Below are 19,639 nucleotides of genomic sequence, written 5' to 3' on the forward strand. Positions count from 1 at the left end.
AGTTGGATGATTCAAAATATGTAATTTTATTATACTTTCATGTAAAATACTCAAACCTGATTGGTCGAGAAGCATTTGAAAAAACATGTTACCCTCTGAAAACAGAAAACACGCGACCCAGGGTGATAGTATCTAGCAACGGGTAACAGTACTTGACAACGGGTGATATTATAAAAAATTATCACATGCGTCAAATTTATGCGCGTATGGTTCGCCGTAGATTGCTAGACGACGTCGTTTGAGCGTTTGTAATAAACGCGAGTACCTGCATCGAAATACGAAATATCGCACGACAGTGATTGATCAAATGTCAACAGACATAAGTTTTTCTGCTTTCAAGTTTACATAATATTCAGTATAATAAAACAAATATTGCATGTATTTGAGGGTAACATTGAAATTTTCACCCCTAGAGAAACCATTGTCAACTTCGGCTATGCCTCGGTTGACAATGGTTTTCTCGGGGTGAAAATTTTCAATGTTACCCTCAAATACATGCAATATTTATATATTATGGCCCTCCTTCACTTCTAAAAGTATTGATATTCTTTAACATCATGCAACGTCATGATGTTCGCGTTCTTGGCGTCATTCCAGAGAACAACAATTTAATCTGAAAGAAACAATGTGTTCTAAGTCTAATTTCATTTCCTTTTAAAATTGTTTGTGTGTGTATTGTGTGGAAAAAAGAAGCCAAATGTTTAGACACTTTTAATAGTTTTAACTGAAAATAAATATCACCACTTTAACAGTTTAAAAAGTTTAGACATGTAGAAGATTTCTTCTCTGTTCCACTTCAGTCTAGTCTTTTTGGAATTGTAAAGGTCTCACAAATAAGTAATAGAGTGTACACAGCAAAGCTGAATGATGTACAAACCAAGTGTGTGCTTCTTCCATATAGAGATAGTTATGTTGCACTACCTTTTGCTGATGCTGTGTGGTAGGCATATAATTCAGAATAATTACTAAATATCAGGCATATAGGCCCTATTTTGGTATGTTTAACATGTTTTCAGGTTAGCGAATACCTGTTTCTTTTTATCTAATTTGCACATTATTGAGAGTACAAGGTCAGCATTACAATTTTTCGTTACAAATCAAGTACCTTTGATTTAGAAGCCATTAAATTTGTATAATTTAATTACTTTGGTCAGGTCTGTGTATAAGTATGCAGTGGTTGAGTTTACCAATGAGAAGGAAGTGGAAGTGGTACCGGTTAAGTGGTTGACAGCTGACCATAAACAATGCTTCTGGCCAGTCTTCAAATCTACCACAAAAATAACCATGGCTATCAAACAAATGGTTGTCCCAACATCCGATTTCACTCCTTAATACCAGTTAAAGTCTTGTACCAGACAGGTATGAATGCATTTTTGAGGGGCATTGATATCATGGTTATCATTTGTAATAAAATCACAGTGACGGATCCAGAGGAAAGTTCCAGTGGGACACCCCCCCCCCCTTTTCGTCTGAAAAATGTGTTCAAATAAGGATAAAATTAGGCATTTGAACTTGAAATCCCCTTTGAAAACCAAAATTAATGGTGGAACACCCCCCCCCCCAATCCCTTGAAAATAAAATTGAAGAACCCCATCCTTTCAAGAACTTCTAGATTTACCCCTGAGTCAGCTCTACAGACACAACTGTCAAAGCTAAAATGAATTTACCAGTACATGCTATATATTGTTAGGTATATACTTTTATAAGCTACAGATAATTACTCATTAATTACAGATAACTACTTGAGGGCTAGAGAAAATATGTCGAAAGCAGAAGATACATCTGACCAGCAGACAGAAGCAGAGGAAGGAAGTCAGCAGAAAAAAAGGACTAGAAGGTAGTTTAGTATATTTCACTAAATAAATCATTCTTTAAGGAAACATTGAAATCTGAGATTTGATGTTTCTATGATCTAACCTATGCTCAAGTTACATAATTCCACATCGAATGGCCATTCCAACAGATTTGTCAATCCCAATATCCCCCCACTTTGCTCTGATCCTATCTCATGAACCTGGACAATCGGTCTAAAAACGGTTTATAGTGTTTATGTGTAAAACATTCAAAAAACATCTTTCATGCTATTGATAGCATATTGAATGAGCAAGCAGCCCTTCACCAAAATTGTAAATTTGAGAATCGCTGGGGTAGAGGTACTGCCCCCAGGGCAGGGCCAATGTGGTATATAGTATTTATGTGTGGACTATTTGCAATGTACTCATGTGACCATTAAGGCCCGTGGGCCTCTCGTTTTTACAAGCCCGTCGGGCTACCAATGAGATAATTCTAACTAGCCCAAACCAATTTTTACTGCTATACTCGGGCATGGGGCTAGTGAGTTTAACAGTCATATGAGCAGATATATTAAATTTATATATTTTATGGTGATAAGTAAATGAATAATTTACATATTCCAGAGTTAACGCTCATTATGAAAGCGACGATGATGAGACTGAAGATGATGAACAAGCCAGTCGGAAAAGACAAAAGGTTACAGGAAAAAAAAACAAAGACAACAAATGCCACCACCAGTACCACTTCCTCCTTTGCCAGAATGGCCAGTTTTTGAACAGAGCACCCATCATTTGCTACGTAATGAAAAACCATCTACATGTACACATCAACAGTGTTTGACATTTCAAAGCCATCTCTGCCATCTGGTACGTACTTCAAAGCTGCGATGGGATGTTCAATGAAAACATGACTGTGTCATTTTATTTCCCATCTTCATCTCTTTACTTTTATGACTTTGTTTTATTATGTAGCGATGGATGTTAAAATGCTGACTTGCCTAGAGCAAATCAAAGGACAAGTACACCAAAATACCAAGCTCCTACAAGCGCTCCTTAAGAGGACTGATGGGATCGAGTCGATCCAATCTGATTAAAACCAGATCCTAAGATCCGCTCACTTAGATCACTACACTAGGATCTGACGTAACCCCATATAGGGTCACGTTCGCATGACCTTTCGTTAAGCCAATCAAATTGACCCTGTCGATTTATACCAACGATTTTTCTCCCATGAACCTTTGCGTCATTATTTACATTAGAGATGCAATAAAAAGGGCTACGCGTTTGACAGACGACTGCACACCTGTCAAAACATGCGATTTAAACGCCTGTTATTCTCTGCAGGTTTTCTTTCATTCAAACGCTAAAAAATCCCGATGGAGTTCACAATTCAAGGAAAATGGCTGCGATTGTTTGGTTTGAAAGAAAACATATCGCAGCTAGATGCGACGTCACAATGCACCGTTTACGTCGACTGGTGTTATATTCCTCGCGTTATTTAAGTAGACCATCTTGAAAACTATTCAAATCGTACCCATCCCTATTTATACATAAATCGAAATTCACAATTAATTTAATTTGGGTATATTTCATATCGTACGTTTTGTTGTTTGTATGAACGGAATAGATTAGGCATTATAGCGAAAGTTTAAAATTCGTTATGCGAGAATATGCAATTTTACAGTGTGGAATAAACTTCGTGGGAGAGAGATTATAGCACTTTGTTTACGAATTGCCAGGAACCGCCTAAATAGCCATCATTGTCTGTATGGCGCAATCTGACTGGCTGATAGTTTTCATGAATATTCCAAGCAAAAGGTCATGCGGACGTGACCCTATATGGGGTTACGTCAGATCCTAGTGTAGCGATCTAAGTGAGCGGATCTCAGGATTAGGCCCGGAGGTTATAAAACTTTTACCGTACTCCTACTCAAACTCATCCATGTTTGTTTTGAGTACAAATTTAAGCAAGCTTTGAAAATATTTGAAAAATCTTGAGCATGTACACCTTTTGAGTATGAGAATGATTTCATAAAAGTTTCATAACCTTGACGTTTGAGTTGGGTACGATATAAGCATGGAGTTTGAGTATGAAAAAAAGTTTTATAACCTCCAGGGCTGGTTTTAATCAGATTGGAGTCGATCGAGGATGAAGAGTCAAATCAGTTTAATATTTTCCCTCTGAAAACAAAGGAAGATCTGGAGACATTGGAGACAGAGTTGGAAGATGGCACAGCTTTGAATCAACTTGTAAGTTGTGTTGTTGTTTTTTAATTTTGCTTAAAACATCAGGTGTTTGGTTTTTTGTTGTTGTTTTTTTTTTTGTTGGTTACATGTTGTTAATATTACTGCTTTAATTGAAACACCAAAGACAATATTGCACAATATGATCAAATGTTTGAGGTTAAGACAACAACAACACTTCCAGATGTTATGTTCTAATTAACACATAAAGGTTGGATACAAAATTAATAATTTGAGCACATACATATATGCAGGTAAAGAGGTTAGGAACAATTGGAGGGGAGAATGTCAGATCTGCAACCAGAAGAATCCTGTCATACCTTTTTTCGACTGCCCTTGCAGTGAGAGTTAACTGGAAAGGAAAGGGAGGGAAAATGGCATTTTCCACATTCAAAATCAAAGATGTATTAATTAACCAGTAAGAATTATTTTTCTTGTCTCAATTTTGATCATGTGAAATCATCCATCGGAAATTTTGGTGCAAGGTTTTGGAATTTCGCCTCTCATTTGTAGGTGTATAACTAAATCAATTGCAAATTGATTAGTGAGTTACTGTAATACACACACCATGAAATAAATCTTTTATCTAGCAAGAACTTTGAGTGAGACCTTGAAAATTATGTCATTAATGTACAGGTCTAAATTGTCTATATAATTCAGGGACTGTTCGAAGAAACAAACTGACATGCAACGCAACTGACAGCGAGATTTGCCATGTTGCAAAAGACTGGTTTCAGTTTACGAGTGACAGAGATGGCGGGAGGAAGCGGAGGGAGGAAAAGAAAAAACTGGAGAGAGAGAGAGAGACAGCTGCAGAACAATCAGATTAACAATGATAAATGCAAATATTCTCAAATAATTAAAATTTACGACAAAGTTTAAAATAAAAATAAAAAGCATCATCCAGTCAAAGAATTCGTTATTTTGTATTTGCTAAAAAGAGGATTTTGAATATCAAATACGAACCAACGTTGTGCCAACGTACGTACATGCTATCTGGGAAACACAGTGACACTAACCATATTAATTTTCAACGAAGATTGTAGTTATATAGATTTTTTATCATTGCAAATTAAATTAAAGAAATCGTCACCTGCATTTCACGTACATTTCTTGATATAGGCCTATTACTAATAATGAAACATTGCTACGTACCCGATTTTCACTTTGTATTGATAATTGAACAGTTGGAAGGATGAAGGATCATCGATTAAATTACACGACCTCCCTGTACAGACGAAACAAGCTTGATTAAATGAAAGCAATCAGTAACGGCAGTAACTGAAAACTCTAGAAAACCTGATGAAATCCCTTGCCAATCTCCCACTTGGCCAATGGGAAAAGGGTAACAGGACGTTTCGCACCAAAAGACGATTCGCACTAGGACGGTTCGCCCCAATTTGTGGTGCGAAACGTCCCTGCATTTTCCAATTACTTTGGTTATTATCTATATAACTACATATCTAAGAAGTTTTGTCTGATTACATTTGATGTTAACATATATAGACAGGCATGATGCTAGTCCATGTACGCCGAATTTCCTCAATCAAATTAGATCTTGATTTTAATTAGTACTTGAGTGTGATTGAAGTTTCCTTTTGATATAAAGCATTCATATTTAATGATATGAAAGTCTGGTTGGACAGGGCAGCTTAAACATTTTATATATGATTTATAGTCACATGTTCAAGTAATACATTGTACAGAAACGGGATGGGATCCATTGTCAAAATCATCGACTTATTCAACTCCACAAGATATACCATAACATGACTCCCAATTATCTAAACAATATAATTCAGTCTCTGAGAAATCAAGGTCACATTATTACTACAACACAAGAGCAACTAATTCACAGCAAGAAATCAACTCTAGAACCAAGCTATACTTTAATTAATTTTTTCCATCTACAATAAGGAAATGGAATGCACTTCCTCGAAATGTCCAATTAAATCCCTCTCTATCTAGCTTTAAGAAATATCTTAATATAAGTGTCATTGATATTCCAAATCATTTTTACTTAGGAACCAGAATCGGACAAACTCTTCATGCAAAACTGAGATTATCTAGAATGCAGTGCTCTTAATCTTCATATTATTTCAACTTTGTCTATATATAGTTCATATTCATTTGATCTGTATCGACACTTATCATACATATAAACGTGTGTTATTTTTCTCCTAATATTCATTTCCAGCTTCTCTCTCTTATTCCTATTTCTTTTTGCATGTATTGTAATAATTAGTATACGACTTATTTTACTTAGAATTTTCATTCACCTCTTACTTGTAAAATATTTAGAGCGATGTTAATATAAGACTTTTGTCTTGTTTCTCAATCTATTTCATGTATACAACATTGTTTGTAAAAATTATCGAATTATTTACGAATAAATATTGTTTAAACTAAGTAATACAGAACATTCAATTTTTCATATTTCTTAATCGAAATTATTCATGTATATCCGGTAGCGGATTTAGGAGGGTATATCTAAGGAAATCATGTTGTCTTATTTAGAAAAGCAATCTTTCTTTTCTTTTTTTCACTCTCAGAGAAATAGATTTACAACTTGGAACAAATTCAAATGTTAATCTGGTACGGCAAAATATATTTTTCAAACAGAACACCATGCAATTCCTTTAACACAACACCATTTTTTAAAATCATCTGTATTAAATAACGTATCTGGTATTGTATATGAAATTTTCATATTTTTGCCAGGGCAAAAATTTGATCCATAAACCCCACATCGTTGTATCTCTGCTATGTACGGATTGAATAGATTATTTTAATTTTATAGTATATAAACGGAGTCTCTTCATTATATTCTCCGTGGAAATTACATCTGGAGCATCTCCGCAAAATATAGATGCAATTAACTTAATATTTGAAATGGTACCGCCATCGCGGTAGTTGTCTTTAATCTCGCTTAGATCACTTACCTACGTAATCCCTATAATTATAATTCCACATGTTTGATTATTTTTATAACATAGATTATTAACTTATTTTTAAATCAGTATGGATATTTATAAACATTAATCTACAAATTCAAGAAAATAAAGATAGTCACCAATGTAAGTTTAATATCAAAGTGCGAATCGTCTGAGGGTGAATCGTCTGAGGGTGAATCGTCTTTTAGGGTGAATCGTCTTTTAGGGCGAATCGTCTTAGCACGAAACGTCCTCAGGGGCGAAACGTCCCGTATTCTGGGAAAAGTACACATATATCTATTGTGTACAACACAGGTCACGTGCTAGCTTGATGCCGCAACCTCTAATTATGACTGCACATAGATCAATCAATCATGCAATCTCTCACCAGAGGGCGTATTACGCTGCGCTACAACACCTCTGTCAACGTCTGAATGTCAAGATTCTTGGCAAAACTTATTTCTACCTATTGCATTATAAAGTATGATTTTACAAGTTTTAGTGTTAAGCTTAAAATCTTACTGTAAGTTCACAAAAAACAACGAATTCCATGCTTATTCTAGGTATCACACCGGTAATTATTTTCACTATATATTACTATAGAGGGGAAAAAATCATTAAAAATCAGTTTACAAAATTGATGCCGAATAACGCAGTCAGACACGTTCTATTTTACCTATCTCGTCTGCCGACACCAGAAAAACAACACCCTACGCTGCATTTTCGAAAAAAAATTACCCGCAAACAAGACTACCCTCAAATCCACGTGTTTTTCACATGTGTGTAAACAGCCGGAGTGCACCTCAGGAAGTAGCCTCAGCTACCAACAGCAAATAGTTCCTTTGTATACACTTGGTTATTTCTACAAATTACACAAAATTTCCTAATCAGGGGTACAAAAATTAAGAGAAAAGAAGAAGAGGAAATGAGAAAAATCGCGCAAGGAAAAAAAATATTTCTTTAAATATATGGAACTACAATTCATTTTGATTGGACAATTACCGGTGTGATACCTCTAGTATTATTCACAGGGGCTCGGTTGTCAGATATGGAAGTTTTGTAGTATTTGTTCCCGAATAATAAATTGAAGTTTTGCATGATTTGTGTCCGAATAATAGATTATATAAATAATATCCACCACCAAAATCCGGGTTTTTTTTTTCGAGGTTTCAAAAAAGGTGTATCATGTGTACATTTTAAAAAAGTACTTTTTTTAATGTACACATGATACACCTTTTTTGAAACCTCGAAAGAAAACCCGGATTTTGGTGGTGGATATTATTCATATAATCTATTATTCGGACACAAATCATGCAAAACTTCAATTTATTATTCGGGAACAAATACTACAAAACTTCCATATCTGACAACCGAGCCCCTGTGGTATTATTGGATGAATGAATATTTATATAAAACCTTTTAATTCGCTCAGGTGTCTCATATTTACCAGCTTCTGCGTTTATAAAATTCAGACAAGTGTTTGATTTGCTTAGATATGATCATTACAGTTTGATATGCTAAGTTAGTTTTAGTACGTTTTGATATGATTTTTAGATGTTGACAGAGGTATTAGTGGAGCGTAGCGGGAACGATAACTCTGGGTAGAGATTGTCAATCATGATCATGCTAGTTATCTTCCCTTGATTCCAGAGGGTATCCAGTCAACTCATACCCTGACCAATTCGTACCCGAGTAATCTTTGCTGCTCTAACTCTTCTAGTACCCGTGCCCCCCCCCCCCCCCCCCCCCCCCCCCAACCCAACCCCCTTTTTTTTGCACATGGCTATGCTTGTTGTCGTTATTTAGAGTACTTTGTATGTAAAATGTAATGCATTTCTATGGAGGAATTGTTAATATTGTAGTGAAATTCCGTTGATCAAGTTAATCATATGCAAATTAGATAATCAAGGTTGAATTATTCTTTTCTAATCATATGTTATCTCCTGTGTTCGGACAATGTTCCAAACGTTAAGATGATCTAGATCTGACTCAGCAGATTTAGGGAAACTATATAAAGCGGTCTTATTCAAGATCGGTGGTTCATTCTGGAAGAAGTCGCCGTATAGTGAAGACGTGCTTGGAGGTAAGGTATTTATGACTACTCATTTGCGGTGTCTCAAATTGCTGAAGACGGACCATTTGGGTATCATAAATTCTTGCTGAACAAAAAGGAGCAAAGTGTATTAATAGGGTGTTTGAAACCCAGTGTTTAGAAATAGGTCTGGGAGCTAAGGCTCAAATGTAAGTTTCAGACCTAGGCTCAGAGCACAGAGAGATAACAGAGAAAAACCAGATAAATATAGAAGATCAGTTTAAATCATTGTGTTGTTGATTATTATTGATTCTGTTCTATTATTTTATTTAAATCCAATCAGTAGAATACGCCAAGTAGCGTAAGGAAAATTATATATATATATATCTACTTCATTCGTGGTCGAACCTACAAAACACATTACAATATATTTTGTGAGTAATTTAGAATTTACATGCAGTTCTGACGTGCACAGGCGAATGGGTAGTACATGCACTCACATTATATGTTCTTGCCGTATAATAGTAGGTACAAAGTAAAAGTTCTGACATTTTTTATTTAGTGGCCCCTTAGTTTCAATATATTGCAGATTTAACAGTTTTCAACAAAACATCTAAATATGGAGCTCATGAAGCCAGACAAAAAAATCCTAAAAACACCTGTTGTTGAAAAATTCAAGTATGGTCTAGCTTTGGCTTATTCAAAAAAACGTACCGGTGTTCAAATCTTTTAATGGAATGGAGTACAGTTTTGTTTGAATATGATGTAGATCTGTTGACGTAAGGTAAGAATAAATCAAATCATCTTCGTTAGCCAAGGGTGACGCTCCAGACCACGGTGAAAAGAGAAACACCGTGGAGCGTCACCCTTGGCTAGCGAAGATGAAGTCAAATAAGACATCGTGTATATTGGGGGTGGGGGTATTTTTTGTATGAACAATATCCATGATAACGTTTACGTCTTTAATCAAATGTATATATAATTTGCGAAAAGCTTACCTTAAGCGAGGCTGTTGAAACCCCTGTAACATCAACTTGTTTGTCAGTAGCCTGCCTCGATTTTAAAATTGATCATACACAGAACATGCCCTCACGTATCAAATCAGTTGATGCAGGACATAAACACCATATGCAAGTGATAATGGAATATTGCTATATAAATATGGGAAATTGGTGTCGGAGAAGCTGAAGTCGAGTTTGTCATAAAATTGAGTTGCTAGTTTGCCATAAACATCTATGTTCAATTTAAAACATCCAAATATGGAAGACTCAAGACTGTATGGTGTCTTTTGTCACTAGTTCACTGAAATATGTTGAGACGACACATATGATCACTGTTCGTTATCTTCACCTAGCTTTCATGATTGAAAATAATGTTTATACTATAGTATATAGAAAACGTCGCCAATATATTAAATGTCGAGTTGAAGGCCAGTGGCCACAGTAAGGCTTTTTTCTTCTCGAGTAGAAGTATTTGAATAAATTCTGTATCATAAGAATGCAAAAACTGTTCAGGTAATAAAGAAGTACAGTTCATGTCCTTGGAAATGCCAACAGACTTTTGGAAGACTTAATAACCAGAGACTTGGTAGACATTGTGAATGAGGAACTTCAGCAATAATCTTCAAATCATTTCATCGTTGAATCAGAGTTGTCTTTAACAAAGTAAATTTTTTGGCTGACTGATCACAAACTATGAATACAGTTTTATTGAAAAAAAAAAAACAACAACAAAAAACAGTATTCCATGATGTCAAAAAGCTTTGTCTTTATTTTAGTGTGCGGAATGGTCAAATAAAGTGTTAAAAATCTTACGTTTTGATGCTGTTGATTTGGGAAAAGTTTTGTGATTTCAAATTTACTAAAAGGTCTTTGGAATGTTTTAGAATCCACATTTCAGTTACACAATTCTCACATATGTAGTGGAACAATACATCTGAAGTTCCACCCTCACAGCAGTTCATATACTCGTGAAGAGCAAAGATGGGGGGTTTGGCTGGATCCAGCAATGTGTCCCTGTCTGTAATGATTTTTTTTTTATATATAAGAGGCGTATAATATTGTATATACTCACATAATTATAAATCGACCCGCCTACAAGTCAATGACCTATTTTTGTTATTGTTATTTTGTATATATGCGGTACGTACACTGATATAGATGGCGTACTAGTATTTGAATCCCCACGCAGACAAATACTAGTAGTACGTGCATACTAACAAGCCATATGTAGAGTATATCTATTTTCAAATAAATGATATTGTCAAATAATATACACTAGCATATCAAAGTCGAGCGCATGCGATGAAATACAATGTAATATGTCAAGCGCTGAATAAAACTAAATGTTGTATGTCCTAAACATATATCACCGTAAAGCCGAATTATATGATTTTAAAGTATCATATTAGATATAAAAGTAACCTCCCCTAAAAATATAGATGAAATCACATTATAGGGGGGGGGGGGAAGTAACTCAGTGCACTAATTGGTGTTACAATAAACTTAGAACAAGAAATAAATACACAATATTTAAAGGTAAGAAATGCAAGTTTTACAGTGATACAGTTGTAGGGATGCCTAAGGCAAGATGCGGCCGAAGCTTCTGCAAGACTTCCCGAATCACTTTGTTTGACACTTGTCAGAGATTCAGAAGGGGCGTCAGTCCAAATATGCAGTCTTGACGAATCTCGCTGAGATTACGTTTGATCAAGAAGAAGGACACCAAAGAACTGGACAGTGAAGCTGAGGGCAGGACATAAGACTACGGATGTACGATACACCAACTGAAAACGTTTACCAATAAACTCTGCCTGACATGCAATTAAGATAGTTTAACCAAAATAAAGATAAGATATCAATGCTGGTTTTGGACAGAAGATATAAAAGTGTTAAAGTCTTCAGAAGATGCGAACCCACTCTAACAAGCTAAGATTCTCTGTCATTACCAATCTCTTGTTGGTAATATGTCTTGACTACCAAAGCGTATTGTCAATTGATTTTTTTTTAAACAAACATGAAAACGTCAATCAGAGGCAGATCACTCGAACTTCTAAAACCTCTTCTGCATGTGCAGTGTATCTAAAAGTCCTTAATTATAGAAATCGATACCTGCGAAGCTCAGGTGAATGTGATTTCGGAAAACATCTTTTGAATTTGTATCAAATGAGAAGGCCAATTTAAATAAATTTAAGACAAATCTTAATCCGGATATAGCATAAAATGGTGTGGATAGACAATGCTCAGTCCTAGAATAAAATTAATTCCTGATCAATACTGGTAGCAAAACTGACGCCATTCGAGACGAATTCCAAGACAAATTTTGAGGAAATGGAAAACTAAAAGGGAAACATCCTCAGAGTAAACAAATCGGCGATCGAGTGCACCTTTCATAGTTATGGAATAGGAAGGGAGAAAATGTAACGGACCAGGCCGAGATTCGTACCCGGGTCCTATGAACCTCTAGTCATGGGCTTTTCCACCTAAGCTATTTGCCCACAGGCGATCGAACCCGTCTGACCGCCACATTCATCCCTCCATATATGTATTCACAGCTTGACGACATCAACCCAGGATCTTTAATTTATCCCCTGGCAGGCATTTTTACCTGTCAGTTCAAGGATCTGGCCTATGGCACCAAATGTAATAGAAAGGGAGAAAATGCAACGGTCCAGACCGGGATTCGGACCCGGGCCCCCTGAATTTCTAGTCAAGTGCTGTACCAACTGAGCTATCTGCCCACCGACGATGGAACCCGCCTGACCGTCACGTTCTCGTTAGACTTCTAGGATAACCCCTTCTTGTTTCCCTGAAGATTTTCAGACAGGATTTAAGTAGTTTTGGTTTGATTTTGGTATACATCGACAGGGACATTATTGTTTTGAGATTTACAAAATTTTACTACATGCCCCAATTTATGATAACTGTAACTCTACAATTTTTCCTGATTGATGTTCACCTCCCTGATAGAAAGTTGTGTCCTTTTAACTGTTTCCAATTCTCTGGCTGAAGAAATAGCACTCAAATGTCTTGGAATGGTGCTGAATGACACGAGACCTGATGTCAGTATTCCCAATGCCATTCATGAATTGTTCTACAATGACTGTTTTCCTCTCTGTGTAAAACATGTATGGGAAAGTTAAATTGTCTAATCTCCGAAGAGCATACCCACAATCAGAGGGGTATGCTGTGTTTTTACGTTTTTGTTTATTTTTTAACTACTGTATATATATTACTGGGGTTGCTCTACAAACTGAACTATCTGACCTACAGCGATCGAACCCAGACATTGTGAAGTCTATCAAAGACATGAAAACACACACACAAAAGCAACAACAAACAAACAAAAGGAGCTCACAGCAAGGTTTGTTTATCGTTATTGGAGGACAGAGAGGAAGGAAGACTGTTACCAGAAATGCAGAGAGAATCTTGTCAGAATGCTACTGCTACGCTACTATGGAGTGGATAGTGACGTGATATTGTCTGTTGACGCAGCATCAGGAATAAGGACAAATAAATACATTGTAGACGTAAAGAAGGAATTCCAACAGATAGCCAACTGCTTGAAACCATTGTCTCCCTACAAGGCTCATTACCAGTTTACTATGAATGTTGTAAGTAGTGGTCAATTGTTAAATGTAATTATTGTCGGGGAAAGGAAGCACATAGATTTATAAATGTTGTTTATCCTTTGATGATAAAAAGGTGATGATAATGAACAGTGAGCAGTCTCAAAACTCCTATCAAGAAACCAGAGGTGGAATCAGGTGCCTACGAGGAGTAAGCATCCCTGCCGACTGGTCACACGCGCCGTGAGCCCTATACATGTATCTTTATCAAGTGAATGGAATAATCCTTAATTAAAATCAATATGAACAGAACAGCTTAACAATTGGTATGAAACACGTCAGACAGCATTTGGCCCAATATCAAGTTGTATTAGTCTATTAGATCGTTATAACGACCATAGAATTTGCGAAATACTGACTTTAAACGAGACCGTTAAAACCGATGTAACAGCAACTTATTTGTAAGTAGTCTGTCTCGCTTTAAATAGTGATCATATGCAGAACAAGATCTTGCGTATTGAATCCTTTGAAAGACACAAACATCATATGCAGGTGATAATGGAATATTGGCACATAAATATGGGAAGTTTGCGATGGGGAAGCTGAAGTCGTCACGTTTGTCATAAAGTTGAGTTGTTAATTTGCCGTTAACATCTATGTTCAATAAGATATCTAAGTACGTACGAAGTAGATGTGAAAGACTCAGTGGTGTATTTTATTTCAAGTTCACTGGGATATATCAAATCGACATACAATGGATGTATGAAAATGATAATTGTTAATTGATAAAACGTCGTCTATGAAAGGTGAAGATTATGAACAGGGATCAATCTCATAGATCCCACAAGAAATACAAGATAAAGAGCTGGGCAAACACGGACCCCTGGACACATCAGAGGCAGGATCAGGTGACAAGGAGGAGGAGTAAGCATTCTCTGTCAACCGGTCACACCCGCCGTGAGCCTTATGTCTTGATCAGGTAAACGGAGTAATCCGTAGTCAAAATCAATGTGTCAAAAACGGCTTAACTCGGTATGAAACACGCCAGACAGCATTTGACGCAATCGTAGATGATATTGGCAAACTAGATCATTATAACGATCATAGAATTTGCCAAATGCTGACTTTAAACGAGACTGTTGAAACCCCTATAACATTATGTAATAATATGTTTAAATGTTGTGTTGAAGACCACAACAAAACATTTTTTCTTCTAATGTAGAAGTTTTTAAAAAAAAATCAATTCTGCCTCGCAAGAATATAAAAACAGGGCAGATAATAAAGGAGCACAATGCTTGTCCATGGGAATTCAACAGAATGTTGGAACACCTAATCACCAAAGACTACAATGATATTGACAATGAGGAACTCCAGCATTTTCTTGATATCAACTTCTGAGTATCAGAGTGGTGTTTAACAAAGTAATATTTTGAATATGAACATCCCCCCCCCCATTTTTATTGAAGAAGCAACTTTCAATGATGTAAAAATGCCTAGTTTTTTTTAAAAATTCATCGTTAGGAATGCTTGTGGGAAGTTTTGAAAAGTCATAGCTTTTGATGTTGTTGATTTGAGAAAAGGTTTGTGATTTGTGATAAATAATTTGTGATTTCAAATTTACTAAATGTTCTTTATAATTTTGTAGAATCCACGTTTGATTTACACTACTTCTTGTTTATGTCGTGGCACAATACTTTTGGAGTTTTTCCTTCACAGCAGTTAATAGTGTCGTAAAGAGCAATGCTAGGGGCTTGGTGGAACATATACTGGATCCAGAAATGTATCTACATGTATGTTTGTAAGGGCTTTTGTGAAGTTGAGGAATCCAGACTAGGTCATCCCAATGACTGAGATATCAAATGTGTTTAAAACTTATACAGGATTTTGAATAAAGGGACGTTAGAGTATATGTAGGATTACCAAATGTGGAATTAATGCTAAGTTAGAATACAGTTGTAATAATGAGCCTTACCAACAAAGACAATATTGTTACAAACTTTATCATCTGGAACCAAAATATATTCCTCATGTAACCTATCGAATTCTTATACATAATTATGTATAAGATGGTCTATATCTAGGCACTGTAAAGTTTGTTTAATTAAAAGGTTTTGATGCAATAGTAGAAGTATATTTGTAAGAAATACAGGGTGTAAACTAGAATTTGAAATTTGCTGGAAGACTGAACGTTTTATGACGAAGTATGTTGCTTATGTTGACGGCTGGTGATGCTTATCATGGGACTGGAATACATGTTCACATACTCACCCACAATTTTTCTGCCTCGTGTTGATTTGTTCTTGTCTACTTCACTTAATCCCATAGTAAATATATTAGCTTTTAATAAAACAAAATCTGAATAAGCTATGTCGCCAAAATGCGAAGGTTTGATAGAAAAAACGTTACAGAGGCATTTGTTATTTTTGACGAGTAAATATTTCACCTTGTACCTACATATAGCATACCATGTAGACAGAAAGCAGTAACAGAGGATAAGGGTGGAACAACAATGTGATACCTTATTCTGCGGAGATGACACCTAATACAGATTCAAATATAATACATTTAAACTTAAATCGGATCTCTTGTAATAGAGAATATTAACCTAGAATAAATTTGCCAATTATGTAGGCATAACCCCATGCGATATAAACGTAAATGGAGCTAAATAGGACGACTACCATTTCTCAAAGTAATTTGCCGTTCCTTTGAAACACGAGTTAATTAACTCAGGCTACGCCACTGACGAGTCATATATAAAAAGAAGACCCACAAAATACACCATTAATGAATGATACCTACAGTGTCACTGTTTTCCGTTTTAATAACTTACGGAGACACTACTAGGAGACACAGTCTTTCAGGCTCCGCGATCATGTAACAAACGCAGATTTAAAAAATTTCAATCACCTGTAATATGTTCATTAGTTTTGAACGGAAACTCTCCATTTACAAACATTAGAAATTTGATAAAGCAATATCAAATTTTAGTTTGGAATGGTTGACTTCTTAATCATTTTATCGCACTATTCAGATTTTGACTTAAGGTTAAGATATTTCATGATCCTAGAGCCAGAAGTTAATCCAAACGAATTTGCTTAAGAAAAATATTTCAGTTTTGAAAATACATCAGGGTATGAACTGCATCGCTTCAGGTCGGTATACTTCATGAAGCGCGTTAGTACGTCATAAATTGTATGCCGGTGTGACGCGTTGCAGTTCATACCCTCATATATGCTTCAGTTTTAGACACATTTAATATTCCAGTCAATGGGTCGAATGAATATGAGTTACCGTACCTATACTGGATTCCTAAACTACATAAAAACCCTTACAAACAAAGATACATTGCTGGATCTAGTAAGTGCTCTACCAAGCCCCTATCTTTGCTCCTCACGAAAATGTTAACAGCTGTGAAGGAGAAACTTCAAACTTACTGTGCGACTACATATGTCAGAAGTGGTGTCAATCAAATGTGGATTCTAAAAACTTTTAGTAAACTTGAAATCACAGGATTTTTCCCAAATCAATAGCATTAAAACCTATGACTTTTCAACACTATACACGACCATTCCTCACGATAAATTAAAGACTAGACTTTTTGACATCATAGACAGTTGCTTCTTCAACAAAAACGGAAAACGGAAATATTCATATCTAGTGATCAGTCATTCAAAAACTTACTTTGTTAAACACCACTCTGATTCCACGCACAAGTACTCTGAAGTTGAAATAAAAAATATGCTAGAGTTCCTCATTGACAATATCTTCGTGGTCTTTGGTGATCAGGTCTTCCAACAGTCTGTTGGAATTCCCATGGGCAAGAATTGTGCTCCTTTGTTAGCTGACCTGTTTTTATATTCATATGAAGCAGAATTTATTCAAAAACTTCTACGTGAGAAGAAAAAATCTCTTGCTGTGACCTTCAATTCGACTTTAAGATATATCGATGACGTTTTGTCTATTAACAATGATAGCTTTCATTCATATGTCGATTTGATATATCCCTGTGAGCTCAAAATAAAGGACACCACAGAGTCGTCCACTTCTGCTTCATACTTAGATATTTTATTGAAAGTAGACATTAACAGCAAGCTGACAACTCAACTGTATGACAAACGGGATGATTTCAGCTTCTCCATCGTCAACTTCCCACATTTATGTAGCAATATTCCATTATCACCTGCATATGGTGTTTATATATCTCAACTGATTCGATATGCAAGAGCTTGTTCTGGGTATAGTCAGTTTTTAAATCGAGGTAAGCTACTGACAAACAAGTTGATGGTACAGGGATTTCAATAGTCTCGATTGAAGTCAGCATTTCGCAAATTCTATGGCCGTTATAACGATCTAGTTCGTCAATACAACCTCGCATTGGGTCAAATGCTGTCTGGCGTGTTTCATACCGATTGTTAAGCCATTCTTGGCACACTGATTGTGACTGCGGATAACTCCGTTTAACTGATCAGGATATGGGGCTCACGGCGGGTGTGACTGGTGAACAGGGGATGCTTACTCCTCCTAGGCACTTGATCCCACCTCTGGTGTGTCCAGGGGTCCGTGTTTGCCCAACTATCTATTTTGTATTGCTTGTAGGAGTTATGATATTGATCACTGTTCGTTATCTTCACCTTGCATATGCGCATTGTTCACAACTTCAGCACTTTACTCGACCATTAATCACGATAAATTAAAGACCACACTTTTTGACATCATAGACAGTTGCTTCTTCAAAAAGATGGAAAAAGGAAATATTTATATCTAGTGATCAGTCATCCAAAATTTACTTTGATATACACCATTTTCATTCCACGCCCAGGAACTCTGAAGTTGAAATAAAAATTATGCTGGAGTTCTTTATTGACACTATCTTCGTAGTCTTTGGTGATCAGGTCCTTCAACAGTCTGTTGGGATTCCCATGGGCACGAATTGTGCTCGTTTGTTAGCTGACCTGTTTTTATATTCTTATGAAGCAGAGTTTATTCAAAAGCTTCTACACGAGAAGAAAAAATCTCTTGCTAAGGCCTTCAACTTGGCATTTAGATATATCGACGACGTATTATCTACATCTATTAAAAAGAATCATTTTCATACATATGTCGATTCGATATGTCCCTGAGAATTCGAGATTTAAAAAAAAAAACGCCAAAGAGTTCCCTACATCTGCTTCGTACTTAGATATTTTGATACAACTCAACTTTATGACAAACGGGATGATCTGAGCTTTTCCATCATCAACTTCCCATTTTTATGTAGCAATATTCCATTATCACCTGCATATAGTGTATATATTTCTCAACTGATTTGATACACAAAAGCTTGTTCTGCGTATAATCCGTTTTTTAAAAATCGAAACAAGCTACTGACACACAAGGTAATGTTACAGGGGGTTCCAACAGTCTCGTTTAAAGTCAGCATTTCTCAAATTCTACGGTCGTTATAGTGATCACGTTTGCCAATACAACCTATCATTGTGTCAAATGCTGTCTGACGTGTTTCATACCGATTGGTAGGCCGTTCTTGGCACACTGATTTTGACTACGGATTACTCTGTTTACCTGATCAAGACATAGGGCTCACGACGGTTATGACCGGTCGACAAGGGATGCTTACTCCTCCTAGACACCTGATCCCACCGCTGGTATGTCCAGTGGTCCGTGTTTGCCCAACTCTATATTCTGTATTCCTTATAGGAGTTATGAGATTGGTCACTGTTCGTTATCTTCACCTTTCATTCATGAGAAAATGCTGCAAAGACATGAAAGACAAAACATTGGAGAGAGAGAGAGAGAGAGAGAGAGAGAGAGAGAGAGAGAGAGAGAGAGAGAGAGTTAAACGACAAAACTCAAATAACAAGAGATTCATGAGCCACAACACTCGCCTGCGTCACATTAGCCTTCCTGTTCTTCGTGGGAAGTTGAATCCAATCAGTATGAATACTCTCTCTCTCTCTCTCTTCAAAAGATCCCCCATATAATGATGTACATATATTATGTAAAATTTGAATCCTGATATTAGCCCCATTCTTACCCAAGGTCCATAAAAAAACCGAATTCAGAACATTTG

General features: G+C 36.2%; 1 protein-coding gene across 1 annotated transcript in view; it reads right to left on the minus strand.

Moving 5' to 3' along the window:
* The window catches only part of LOC125679471 (endonuclease V-like), a 15,524-nt gene extending 10,133 nt beyond the window's left edge, over positions 1 to 5,391 (minus strand). Inside the window, 1 exon segment of the mRNA XM_056157109.1 lies at positions 5,193 to 5,391. The gene's annotated coding sequence lies outside the window, so the exon portion shown is untranslated.
* Between the last annotated feature and the right edge of the window lie 14,248 nt (positions 5,392 to 19,639).

The sequence above is a fragment of the Ostrea edulis genome, chromosome 2, assembly GCF_947568905.1.
Source record: "Ostrea edulis chromosome 2, xbOstEdul1.1, whole genome shotgun sequence".
NCBI classification, from domain to species: Eukaryota; Metazoa; Mollusca; class Bivalvia; order Ostreida; family Ostreidae; genus Ostrea; species Ostrea edulis.